This window comes from Festucalex cinctus, chromosome 1 (assembly GCF_051991245.1).
Source record: "Festucalex cinctus isolate MCC-2025b chromosome 1, RoL_Fcin_1.0, whole genome shotgun sequence".
Classification (NCBI taxonomy): Eukaryota; Metazoa; Chordata; class Actinopteri; order Syngnathiformes; family Syngnathidae; genus Festucalex; species Festucalex cinctus.
Genome location: NC_135411.1, coordinates 10222603 through 10234265, shown reverse-complemented (window position 1 = coordinate 10234265; position 11663 = coordinate 10222603).

Below are 11663 nucleotides of genomic sequence, written 5' to 3'. Positions count from 1 at the left end.
TTTTGATTCATTTGAAATTAACACTCAGCTCAACCGTCCAGCACAGCTTTGGACATGAACCAGACGCTCCCGTCTGCTCTATTGTCCAGATGCCAGCGGGCACCGCGTCAACAACTGCTCGCTTCCAGCCAGACGAAGACCAGCAGCGCTACGACAACGCCTACGTTTTACATCTTCTTTGTCATGTTCTCTTCAAGTGTTTCAAAAGAAGGCACCGAAAGAAGGAAATATTTGTTGGACTTGGATAAAAAGTGTAGCCTGTGAGGCATACCTTTGCCCAAAACAGGTTGGGTCTAGGTGAAAAAATTTCTCCAAGGAACCCCCTATATTTATTTATTGAAACCTATCCTCTATTATTTGTTGAAAACTCTTCTATTCCCGCTTTTGTACTAATGCCAAAGCCCTGTCTAACATAAAATGATTGTTTTGGTGCCCTCTTGTGGTATCTTGATGCCAAGAACGATGGTGAAGTGGGAGGCGGAGCTTGTGAAGTGAGCTGACTTGAGTTCACTGCCACCATAGAACACGTGATAAATATATATATTTTTTTTTTGAGTGGGCTACCACAGATTAATGGCGTTCCCATTCATTTCAATGGGGAAAGATGAGTTGAGATGTGAAGTGTAAATTAAAGAACCACTGAATTCAATTTAGCGATTTAGTTTGTTTTATTGGCAAGACAGTCCCCATATGTAGCCTATGTATTGTTTTTTTGATGATACAACTAGAGCAATTTCATCCATCCATTTTCCGAACCACTTATTCATCACAAGGGTGGCAGGGCTGCTGAGCTTATCGGGCGGTAGGCGGGGTACACTTTGAACTGGTTGCCAGACAATTTCAGGGGATAAATAGTCAAACAACCATTCACACTCACAATCACACCTAAGGGACAATTTAGACCAGGGGTGTCAAACTCATGTTCGCTCAGGGGCCACATGGAGGAAAATATATTACCAAGTGGGCCGCATAGGTAAAATAACTAGTGTTGTTCCGATACCGATACTGGTATCGGCAGAGGTGCCGATACTGCTTTAAAACAGTGGTATCGGTATCGGTGACTATCGGTGACAGCTTTTTCATGTTGAGGAAAAAAAAAACCTTAAGTATCGGTATGGTATCGGTATCGGACGATACTGCAAAGCTTGGTATTGGTATCGGTATCGGGACCCAAAAAAAGGTAGCGGAACAGCACTAAAAAAACCTTAAGTATCGGTATGGTATTGGTATCGCCCGATACTGCAAAGCTGGGTATTGGTATCGGGAGCCAAGAAACGGTATCGGAACAACACTAAAAATAACGATATATAACTTAAAAACGATTACCGTCATTTATACACAGATTTGTGGACCAGCCCTAAATTACGGAGCTCAACTGTCATCGTGTTGCTCCGAAGAATAACACAAATGCAAACGGAACGGGGCGACACTTTGCCGGTATACGTTCCGGACGTGTTAAATCGACCCATTTTGCATATATATTGTTCCCAGAATGCATTGGGTGGCGCAGTTAATGACAAGGACAAAATCACCACCAGACATTAAGAGAAGCCCAGAGCTGTAAAGTGAGAAGTAGTTTGTTTGTTTGAATCCTGTATTTAAAATGTGCATTTTCCTGAGTGAAACCGGCAGACCGGGCCTTTAAACAAACCGTAACTTTAAGCTGTATGTAAAATAATGACATCCAGGACGACCCCCGTACAAGTTGAATTGCTCATCTGAGGACTGCTTGTGAAATCACAAATTGTATATATTTTGATTGTGGCCGGCTGATTAATTAATCTGACGTTACAATTATTATTATTTTTTTTAACTTTACAAAATCATCTTGCGGGCCGGATTAAACTGCTTTGCGGGCCTGATCCGGCCCGCGGGCCGTATGTTTGACACCCCTGATTTAGACTCTTCAATCAACCTACCAAGTATGGTTTTTTTTTAGAATGTGGGAGGAAACCGGAGTACCTGGAGAAGACCCACGCAGGCACGGGAAGAACATGCAAACTCCACCCAGGAAGGCGGAAAGCTGGAATCGAACCAAAAGCAATTTGAATTGGAACAATTATGACTTAAAAGACGAGTGTATCAAAATGAATCATTCTGAATTGTAACCACACTGAATCAAACCGATTGAAATCGTTCTACTTTAAAATGTACCGTTCTTGAATTATATCACACCGAGATACATATAATCAATTGATCAATTCGTATTTGCAGTACTGACAAGTTCATTTATATTGTTAAATGGCAACGAGAAACTTCCTCATACGCTCTCAAACTGAGCTGGACCATATCGAATTGAATCGTAACTCCACTGAATCGAACCAAATTGAATCGTTGCACTTAAGAATTAATGAAAAATGACCATTCATGAATAATATCACAACCTATGCTCGAGATATCGAATCGTCAAATTATCTTTTATTGAAGAGATACACATCCCTAATGTATTTATATATATATATATATATATATATGATTAAAAAGTTTCTGTCAAAGTTATTAAATGTTTTAATCAGATTAATCACATCTTAGAATTTTGATTAATCATGATTAATCACTGACTTAAAAAGCCCCCCCCCCCACATATTTTGCCCGCTAAATTTGAAGCGCACCTCTTATGTGTTAATTTTTTTTACATTTAATGTTATGAGGACGTCTTCAAAAAATTTCTAATCAATTATTAGCATAATTTAAAATGGGAAAAAATGACTTATGGCATATGTAAACATTTATTAAATGCTTTACTTTAATGCATGCAGTTATGTTTATTGCTCAAACTCCAACAGATTCCTTTAATGTAACCATCCACTGGCGGCCATCGGGGGGGGGGGGGGGGGGGGGCTTGTTTGGGGGGGTGGAGGTATGGGTGGGTGGGGGGTTGGGTGTTGGGGGTCGGGGTGTGTTCGGGGGTTTGGGGGTCGGGGGTGGTTGGGCCTGGGTCGTGGTGGGTGGCGGGTTTGGGTGGGGTGCGGGGGGGTCGTGGGGGGATGGGGGCTGGGGACCGGTGGGGCGCTGTGGGGGCCCGCTGGGCCTCGTTCTGCGGCCTTGGGCTCGGGGGTGTGGGCCGGGGCTGGGGCGGGGGTGTTCCGGGCGTCTGGGTCGGCTCGCCGACCGGTGTCCGCTCGGGTGGCTTGGGGGTGGCCTTGGTGCTGCCGCGGCCTGGGGATTTCGGGGGGGGGGGGGGGGGGGGGGGGATGGGGGGGGGGGTGCTCGCTTTGCTGGACCGCGGTTGACGGCTTCTTTCTTTGGTGGTGGTCCTTATGCATGCCAGATCCGTCGCACCAGCATCTACTGAAACCCAACAGAAGTAGCCTCTCCCTCCCACAGCCCCTTGAATCAGTTGGTGCTGGTGTCTGTGGTTCTCACTTTGCTTTATCTATCCTTCCCTCCTTCCTCTCTTTAGTTTTTCCTCTGGTCACTTGAGATCTTAATTTATTAGAAGTATGAGGTTTCTGGGGTTGGCATAAGACTCGCAGGAGGGGGTCTTGTTGGTGCTGGACTTCACTTTGATGGATTGGATGTACTGGCTTCTATGGATCTCACTCTGCCTTATCGATCCTTCTCTCCTTCCTCTCTCTAGTTTTTCCTCTGGTCTCTTGAGATCTCGCTAAATTTGCTGGAATTTAGAGGCTTCCGGGGTTGGCGTAAGACTTTGATTTTGTAATCATGGGGAAGGCAGGAAGTGTTTGGTCGGTGCTGGATTTCACTTTGATTTACCTTTCTTTTCTCTTTATTTCTTTTTTTTTCTGACCTTTTCTCTGGTCTCCTGACCATTTAAACCTCACGACTCTGGCAAGATTCTGAAGTACCTGGTTAAGGCGAAGGGTAATGGGATATTTATAAGGTTTTAGGTGAATGAATGAGTATAAATTTCTACGTATTTGCACGCACGCACGCACGCACGCACGCGCACGCACGCAAACGCACGCAAACGCACACACGCAAACGCACGCACGCACGCAAACGCACGCACACATACAAAAAAAGAAAAAAAAGAAAAAAAAAAAAGAGTGTGATTAATCTGTGGTAATACAATGATTAATGCGATAATTTTTTGTGATTAATTAATTAGTTAAGGCTTTCACTTTGACAGCACTAATATATATATATATATATATATATATATATATATATATATATATATATATATATATATATATATATATATATATATTAGGGTTGTGAATTGCCTAGGACCTGACGATTCGATCCGTATCACGATTCATAGGTCGCGATTCGATTCAATACCGATTAATCCCGATATGAATTTACAAGTCGATTGTTACGATTTTTTTTACTCAATTTAGAAAATAGCATTGAGTAAACTTGTACATGTATACTGTAAGATTTGTATGAAAATTTATTATTTATTGATCTCAAACTTCAATGTTATAACTGTACGCTACTGTATTTAACAAACAGGTTGTAACCTTTTTCATGTTAGAACAGCATTGAAATAAAAATATTAAGGCTTAATGTTCCATTAATAAAACATTCTTCCATGCTTAAGGTGTGAAAGTTAGACGATTTGTTGAATATTTTTTCATCAAAAATGGATGTTAAAAAATCGATTCGGCTGCCTATTGAATCGATTCGAGAATTGCGTGCTGTAGTATCGCGATATATTGGCGAATCGATTTTTTAACACCGCTAATTTATATATATATATATATATATATATATATATATATATATATATATATATATATATATATATATATATATATATATATATATATGTATATACGCAAAATCACATTCATATTGTAAAACGGCAACAAGGAACTTCCTCATAACCTTAAATTAAATCGTTCCACTGAACTTTCCTTGTATCACATCCCAAGGTGCTGAGAATGATGCGTATTGAATCGAGTATTTTATTAGAGAGATGCACAACCTTAGATAAAACATAATAGTTTGTTGCAAATTCTCCTAAGCTCCGACTTGTGGCTTATTTGAGAAACACAGCTCTAAATAGTGGCCGGACCGAGGTAATGTTTTGACAGTCACCAAGCCAAAGAAACGTCAGCAAAGACCAGTTCAGCCAAGACCTGCTTGTGATTTTCACTGTACGATTTCTTTCTCTTTCTCTCTCTCTCTCTCTCACCTACCAATCAGAAATGTCACGCGAGCCGGCCTGCTGGCAGGAATAGACAGCTGCCTCTGATGATCGCAGGGAAGGGTGGAAACACGGAGAAGTGTGGGTCAACGGCAGGCTGGAATCTCGTCCCGTGAGGCCCAATCAGGATCAATAACACACACGCACGCACACCCCCATACGAGTGATGTCTACACAACTTGATGTGTGGTGGCGTTGGTCGGATTTAAACGTAGTTTTCATTTCACAGAACATCCCGCATTATGATTATGGTTGCTTTTTGATGTCGAGACGGGTATAGCTGAATCAAACGTAAAATTTGTCAACTTCATCTGCATTTGGTATAAACAATACATTGTTCCGATGTGACATCACCACATCGTGTGTCCGCCATTTTGTTTGCTTGTCGTAGCAGTTAACGCTGTGCGCTCTTACGCTCTAGTAAATTGCAACAAACAAGTGTCCTTTTTTCAGAACCGATATAGTTGTTACGTGTTGGGTACGTGGTTGTACTAATAAAGCTGATGGAATTTATAAGTCGGGTTTCTATTCCATTCCAAAGATCCGAGAACTTGAAGGTCATTTCATTAAATTGCTTCGTGAGGAACGTCACAAATTGCGGCTAGCCAATATCAACAAAAAGGATGAACCTATGAAATATCTGATGATCACTTCATTACTATTTATCGTTTGTTCTTACTAAGCATATTGTCTTAGTCCGTTCCTGTCCAGTCTAGCCTACTGCCTACAAGCTAAACCCCATGTTAGCTTGTGGTGGCTAACTGTGTTATGTTGACAACAGAAACTACTAAAATGTCCCCAAACAAAAATTGTCTAGGATGCAATGGAAAACCCACAAATAAGCAGAAATACACGTTTATCTGAAAAAGTAACTTTAGACCAGGGACATTTTGGTAGTTTCGGTTGTCATTTAAAAAGAGTTTTCTCACTTTTTGTAATACAGTAAAACCTCCGCTGACGAACGCTTAAGCTCACAAACTTTTCGCCTCAAGATCATTAAATTCGCGAGCATATAGTCTCTGCTGACGAACTCGTTTTCGGCGGACGAACCAAACCACGCGATCGAACGGCACCACGGTGGCGGCCACGAGAAGCTGACGCACGCTCACGGCGTCCCAGTTCGTCACCCCCTTTCTTTTAGTGCGGACGTGGTTTGTGTTTGATAGACATTTTGGACCATATTGAGTGTACTTTTGCTATTATGGGACCGAAAAAGACCCCACCACAGGCTAGTGTTAAGCCTAATGCTACGTTCTCACCAAAAGCGAGGGACGGCGAGGGACGGCGGCGCGTTTGCATTGTAGTCAATGGAGTTCGCGCCACTAAAAAAAGTGAAAGTGCTATCACGTACCTCAAAAAAGGAGAAAATAGTGCCACGGCAGTTTAGTCCCAGGAAAGAGGTGAAAGTAGTTGGCGGTGCTCACTTTTTGTTGACTCGCTAAAGTGCTCCACTTCCTTGTTCACCAAGGGACACGCCTCCTCCGCTCCGGTGAGCACGAAAGCGCGAATGAGCGGCAACCGTTCCATAAACGCTCGCGAATGAAGTAAGTCTACCATTGCTACCATCCTTAAGAACTACCATCACAAAGCTAAATAAAACGACTTTATTATACAGTACAGTTTATTTCCTTAATTACAATACAATAGCACATTTATTATACATAAAATAAGGTATATTTTTGTGTAGTTTTAAGGCTTATTTAGTAGAAAATTATGTTTTATAGGGACCTGGGAACGGATTATTCTCATTTTAATGGTTTCTTATGGGAAATAAATGTTCGCAAGACAAACTTTTCGCCTTACACACACTTTCTGGGAACCAATTATGTTCGTGAGCTGAGGTATCACTGTAAATGGCTTGTATTGATTTTAATGGCTTTAGTTGTTCAAACGAGGTCTTTGCATTTATAAGATAGTTCATAATGTCGATGTACGTGAATGGTCGCAGGCGTCTAACATCGTCCACCAGATCTTCCTTCTTCAGTGTATCGGGAGCTTTCCCTGCGATCACTCCAATTCTTGCATCGTACCGCTGGCATTCCTTTCCTGTAGACTTTTTCTGTCCAACGTTGTCTTTTGCGTGCTCGTTGCTGCCCATTAAGCCTTTTTAGAAGTGTCTTCTTATCAGTTTGTCCAGGCTTCAAACTGTGAAAGACCAAACAATATGGCGGACGTCAGCTGGTGCTGGACACACCCACCAGCTGAGTGCGTGGGAACTATCTATAAAAATCCCATCTGGAACACAAATTTGTCCGGACGACGTGTATATCGAAAGACGGGCCATTAAAATTTGAAGGCGAGAAAATATAAAAACAAAACGAGATGATGCAGTTGGTGATGCAGTTCTAATGACAACCATTTGACAGTGATTGCTAGAATGATCTCTCCAACTGTGTCAAAAGTAATAATATTTTTTTCTTTGAAAAAATAAGTTTCTGTTTGAAGATTTTTTTTTTTACATTTTATGAGCAAGTGTATCTAATGCTGGGACCAGCGAGTGTACGCACATGCATGTCAGCATCGCTTCAGAGTCAAATACAATGACATCCCACACTCAAATTGGTTCTAATTAAGACAAAAAAAAAAAAAAAAAAAAGGCAATAGTCACCAGAGACTGGGCGACATTCCTTCACCATTACATGGTAACTGATATTTGGCGAGTGGACGCATGGCTACAGGGTCGCTTCAACCTCACGCTGACCCCGAATGATCTAAGTTTACAAAGTGGTGACGAAACGTGAACCGCAGTCTGCAGAATTAACTTCAATTACATAGCCGGATTGTGGAGGGGGGGGGGGGGGGGGGGCTGTAGGGTGGGGTGGGGGTGGCTGCTTTAAAAAAAGAGAACACACACTTCTGATTTGTGCACACACACGTACACGCACGCGCGCACACACATTGCAAATATTACCTGTTCTGAACAGGGAGATGACGAGGAGAGGTGGAAAGTAGCCAAGTAAAAATTTTGTACTGTATTGTACATTTTTCAGGTATATATTAAAGTAAGAAATGTTTTGATGACTTTTTACTTTAATGCCATATAATTTAAAAAGATCTTTTTTCAGCCACTGCGGTTGATGACACCTTGTCCTGAATCCTAACCGAGACCTTGAGCTTTTATTTTGGTTTTGATAGAAACTTTTGAAATTGCATATTACCCAAGTTTCTAGTTTTGCCTGAAATTGTCATGTTTTGGTTCTATTTAGGGTGGGTTTTGCTTTGCTTTTGTTGGGTTTTTAGTTTGTCATGTTTTGATTTCCTGTTTTTCCCTAGTATCGTTAAGCCTTTCCATGTCCACCTGTGTTTTCCTGCCCATCCTCATGTTACATCCAATCAGCAACCCCTTCCACTTGTGTCTTGCCCAGCTGTGTCTCGTCATGTGTAATTAGTGTGTGTATTTAGTTATCGGTTTTTGTGTCAGTTTTTGTCGGTTCATTATTCTTGTTTCCCCACGTTCATGTTGCCAGTGTTGTCGTCTGTTCTTGTATAGTTTTCCCTCTGGTATTTTTTGTATTCGTTGTTACCAAGCCCTGTTTGCTACGTTGGTTTTTGTTGGATTAAATTTACTTCTTTTTTCGCACCTCTGCCTCCCTGACTCGTCCGCCTCCTGCATTTGGGTCCACCACCACACTTCCACGTTCACGACAGAAATATTCTGAATTAAATTACAAATTTACATTTAGACTCAAAATTTAAATATAACATTAAGATTTAGATTTAACATTAAAATTTAACTTTAAGTTTAACATTGAGCTATAACATATTTTTTTTATTTTTATTATTTACTGCAAATTTAGATGTAGCATTCTGATGTACTGTATATTTAATTTTTTATATCAAACATATTTAGAATCTAAAATTGATATTAAACATTTAAGTGTAACGAAAAGCAAAGTCAGCTTTTTTTTTTTTTTTTTTTGTCAACTACTGTTGCCATGGCGATTTTGATGGTCTAAACGTGCGTGAGAATATATGACGTTTTGCACACACATTAGGCCTGGCAAAAAATATTATGTAGCTATTGGAGCCACACCTTGAACCAAACAGGGATGCCGCCATTAAATATTTTGATTGTACTATTAAATATAGTATCATAAATTGAGAAATATAATTATCGACATGCAAAAAAAAAGACACTAATTTTTTTAAACATTGTATGAAGTTAAATGTGACCAAATGTTGCTGTAATTTTCAGCGTGAACTTACAAACAACACCATATAAAAAAAATAGTTGAATCATTACTACATTTACCTTTTTTATTGTTAGCCTATTTATTTATTTTCACACAAGCACTCAAGCCCAGAATGTGAAGTACTTTTGCCCCCTCTGCCGATTAACTGTGTGATACCACAAGGGGAAGGGGTGAAGAACTGCACTCATTTACACATGCTCTTCATGCAATTAAATCAGTGGGGTCAAAGGTTTGTGAGGATGGACAGCGCTTGTCTAATTTGAACTATCCGCTCAGAGCTGTCGTTGCAGTCCCTGGGGCCACGGGAACCTGCTTCCACTTCCTACGTAGTAATTGCCTCATCCTCTTTTAGATGTGGAGGTCACCCCGTAAACTACCCCCAAAAAGTACATCTCTGACAAAATTGTGTTGAGAGAACCTCAGTGGATCTATTGCTGCAGACTTTGGGTATATGGCATTCAATCACATGGCAAAAAAAATTTGACAATTGAGTCATCGATAAACCAAACATGCATGTTTTAGCCTATTTATTGTCGGAGAAAGCCGGCAAAGGAGAAAACCCGTGCAAGCAGTGGGGGAGAGCATGCCAAGTCCACTAAGCAAGGCCGCTTGAGGGAGATTCGCAAACCAGAATCTTTTGACTCTGAGTTGGACATGCTAACCAAAAAGAAAACAACGGCTAAATATATTCAGTATTGTTTATACATGAACAGTCTGCCCATAATGTTTCTGCATTTAAAAAAACAAAAAAAACATGGGTGACTTACAGGGCCTTCTGTGCTGGCAACATCACTTGTCCGAATCATTGACCTACATTTACAAGTTACAATGTAAATGCTATTAGAATAAATCTTTATTATGAATGATTCCAAATTATGTACGTAGCACAGTTGGGGGTGCTATTATGTTGCATTTTAGTAAAGTATTGATGCGTTCTGTAACTGCAACATGATAGTGGTGGTAAGAGGTGGATTCAGTCGGGAAACGCCCGGGTACCAAATGCACGGTCCACCATGGCACAGTTTACTCCAAATAAAATGAATCAATTATCTTTGTTATTGTTTTTGTATCCTAAATGCCAATATGTATGGATATCTTGTATACTTTATTAGAAAATCTTATTGAAGTAATAATAATAATAATAATAATAATAATAATAATAATAATAATAATAATAATAAAAATAATAATAATAATAATAATAATAAAAATAATAACAACAACAACAACAACAACAACAACAACAACAACAACAACATTATTATTATTATTATTGTTATTATTATTATTATTATTATTATTATTATTATGTGTGGCTGATGTTTTATTTTCGATCTTATGTATAGGCTACTGTACTGCACTTGTGTTGATTGAAGCCAACGAACGCATAGCCCCTTTTTCCAAAATGGGTAAAACAGCGCCCCTCTGGGTTCTAACGACACTTCAATTTTCCCAAAGCTTTGTGGTGAAAAGTGATATTGCACGAAGAGTTCAACTCAAGTCACGTTCAATACGCTCGTACAGTCGTCGTACCATGAAAGTGTAGTAGTACTGTACAGGTATAAACTAAATTAAGCCAGTTACATGTTATACAGTGGACCCAAAACAAACTACTTGGCGACACGTGACGAATCCTCCGTGAGCTACCATGTTCTTCGTTGTTTCTAATGGACCTTCTTGCTTGCTAGCCGAGGAAGCTAGCGGCCATACTGAAGAAGACTTATAAAAGGTAAGTCAAGATAATATTCAAATTCAATACCGTACGTTCATATTTTGTATCTGCTGTGACTTGCGGTGTGAGTCTACAAACATTAAATACCACAATGTATACCACAGACGAACACTTCAAAAATGGTGTGCGCTATTTTCCACACAATTTTGTGTCCAGTGAGCTTTCAATCAAGGTCTAAAAACTAACAAATAAAGTACATTGAATGAGTAAAGGCCGCACAAATGAAACACTGCTAAAAACTCCAATGAAGTCATGTCTTTTAATGCTGTTTGTGCCAGCTGTTATTAAATCAAGGTCAGAAAAAAGGCATCGCACTAACGTTTTGGCATCGATTCATAAGCTTCCCTTTTTTAAGGGCCTTTACCTATTATAGTAGTTCACGTATTAAATTTTTGCTCGTTTCTTTAAGTATTCTTTTATTTATTTTTACACACTTAGAGCAGGGATGGCAACTTAAATAGTGGAGGGGCTACAATTTTTCTTCAGCACTTACTTGGGGGAGGGGGGCACATTGACAATTCCGAACATCCGGCAATTTCTCCTGTTTCCGCCATACACAGTGAAAACAAACAGCGCATCATATTACTTTAGCCTGAAACATCCCTGTCTACAAATTAGG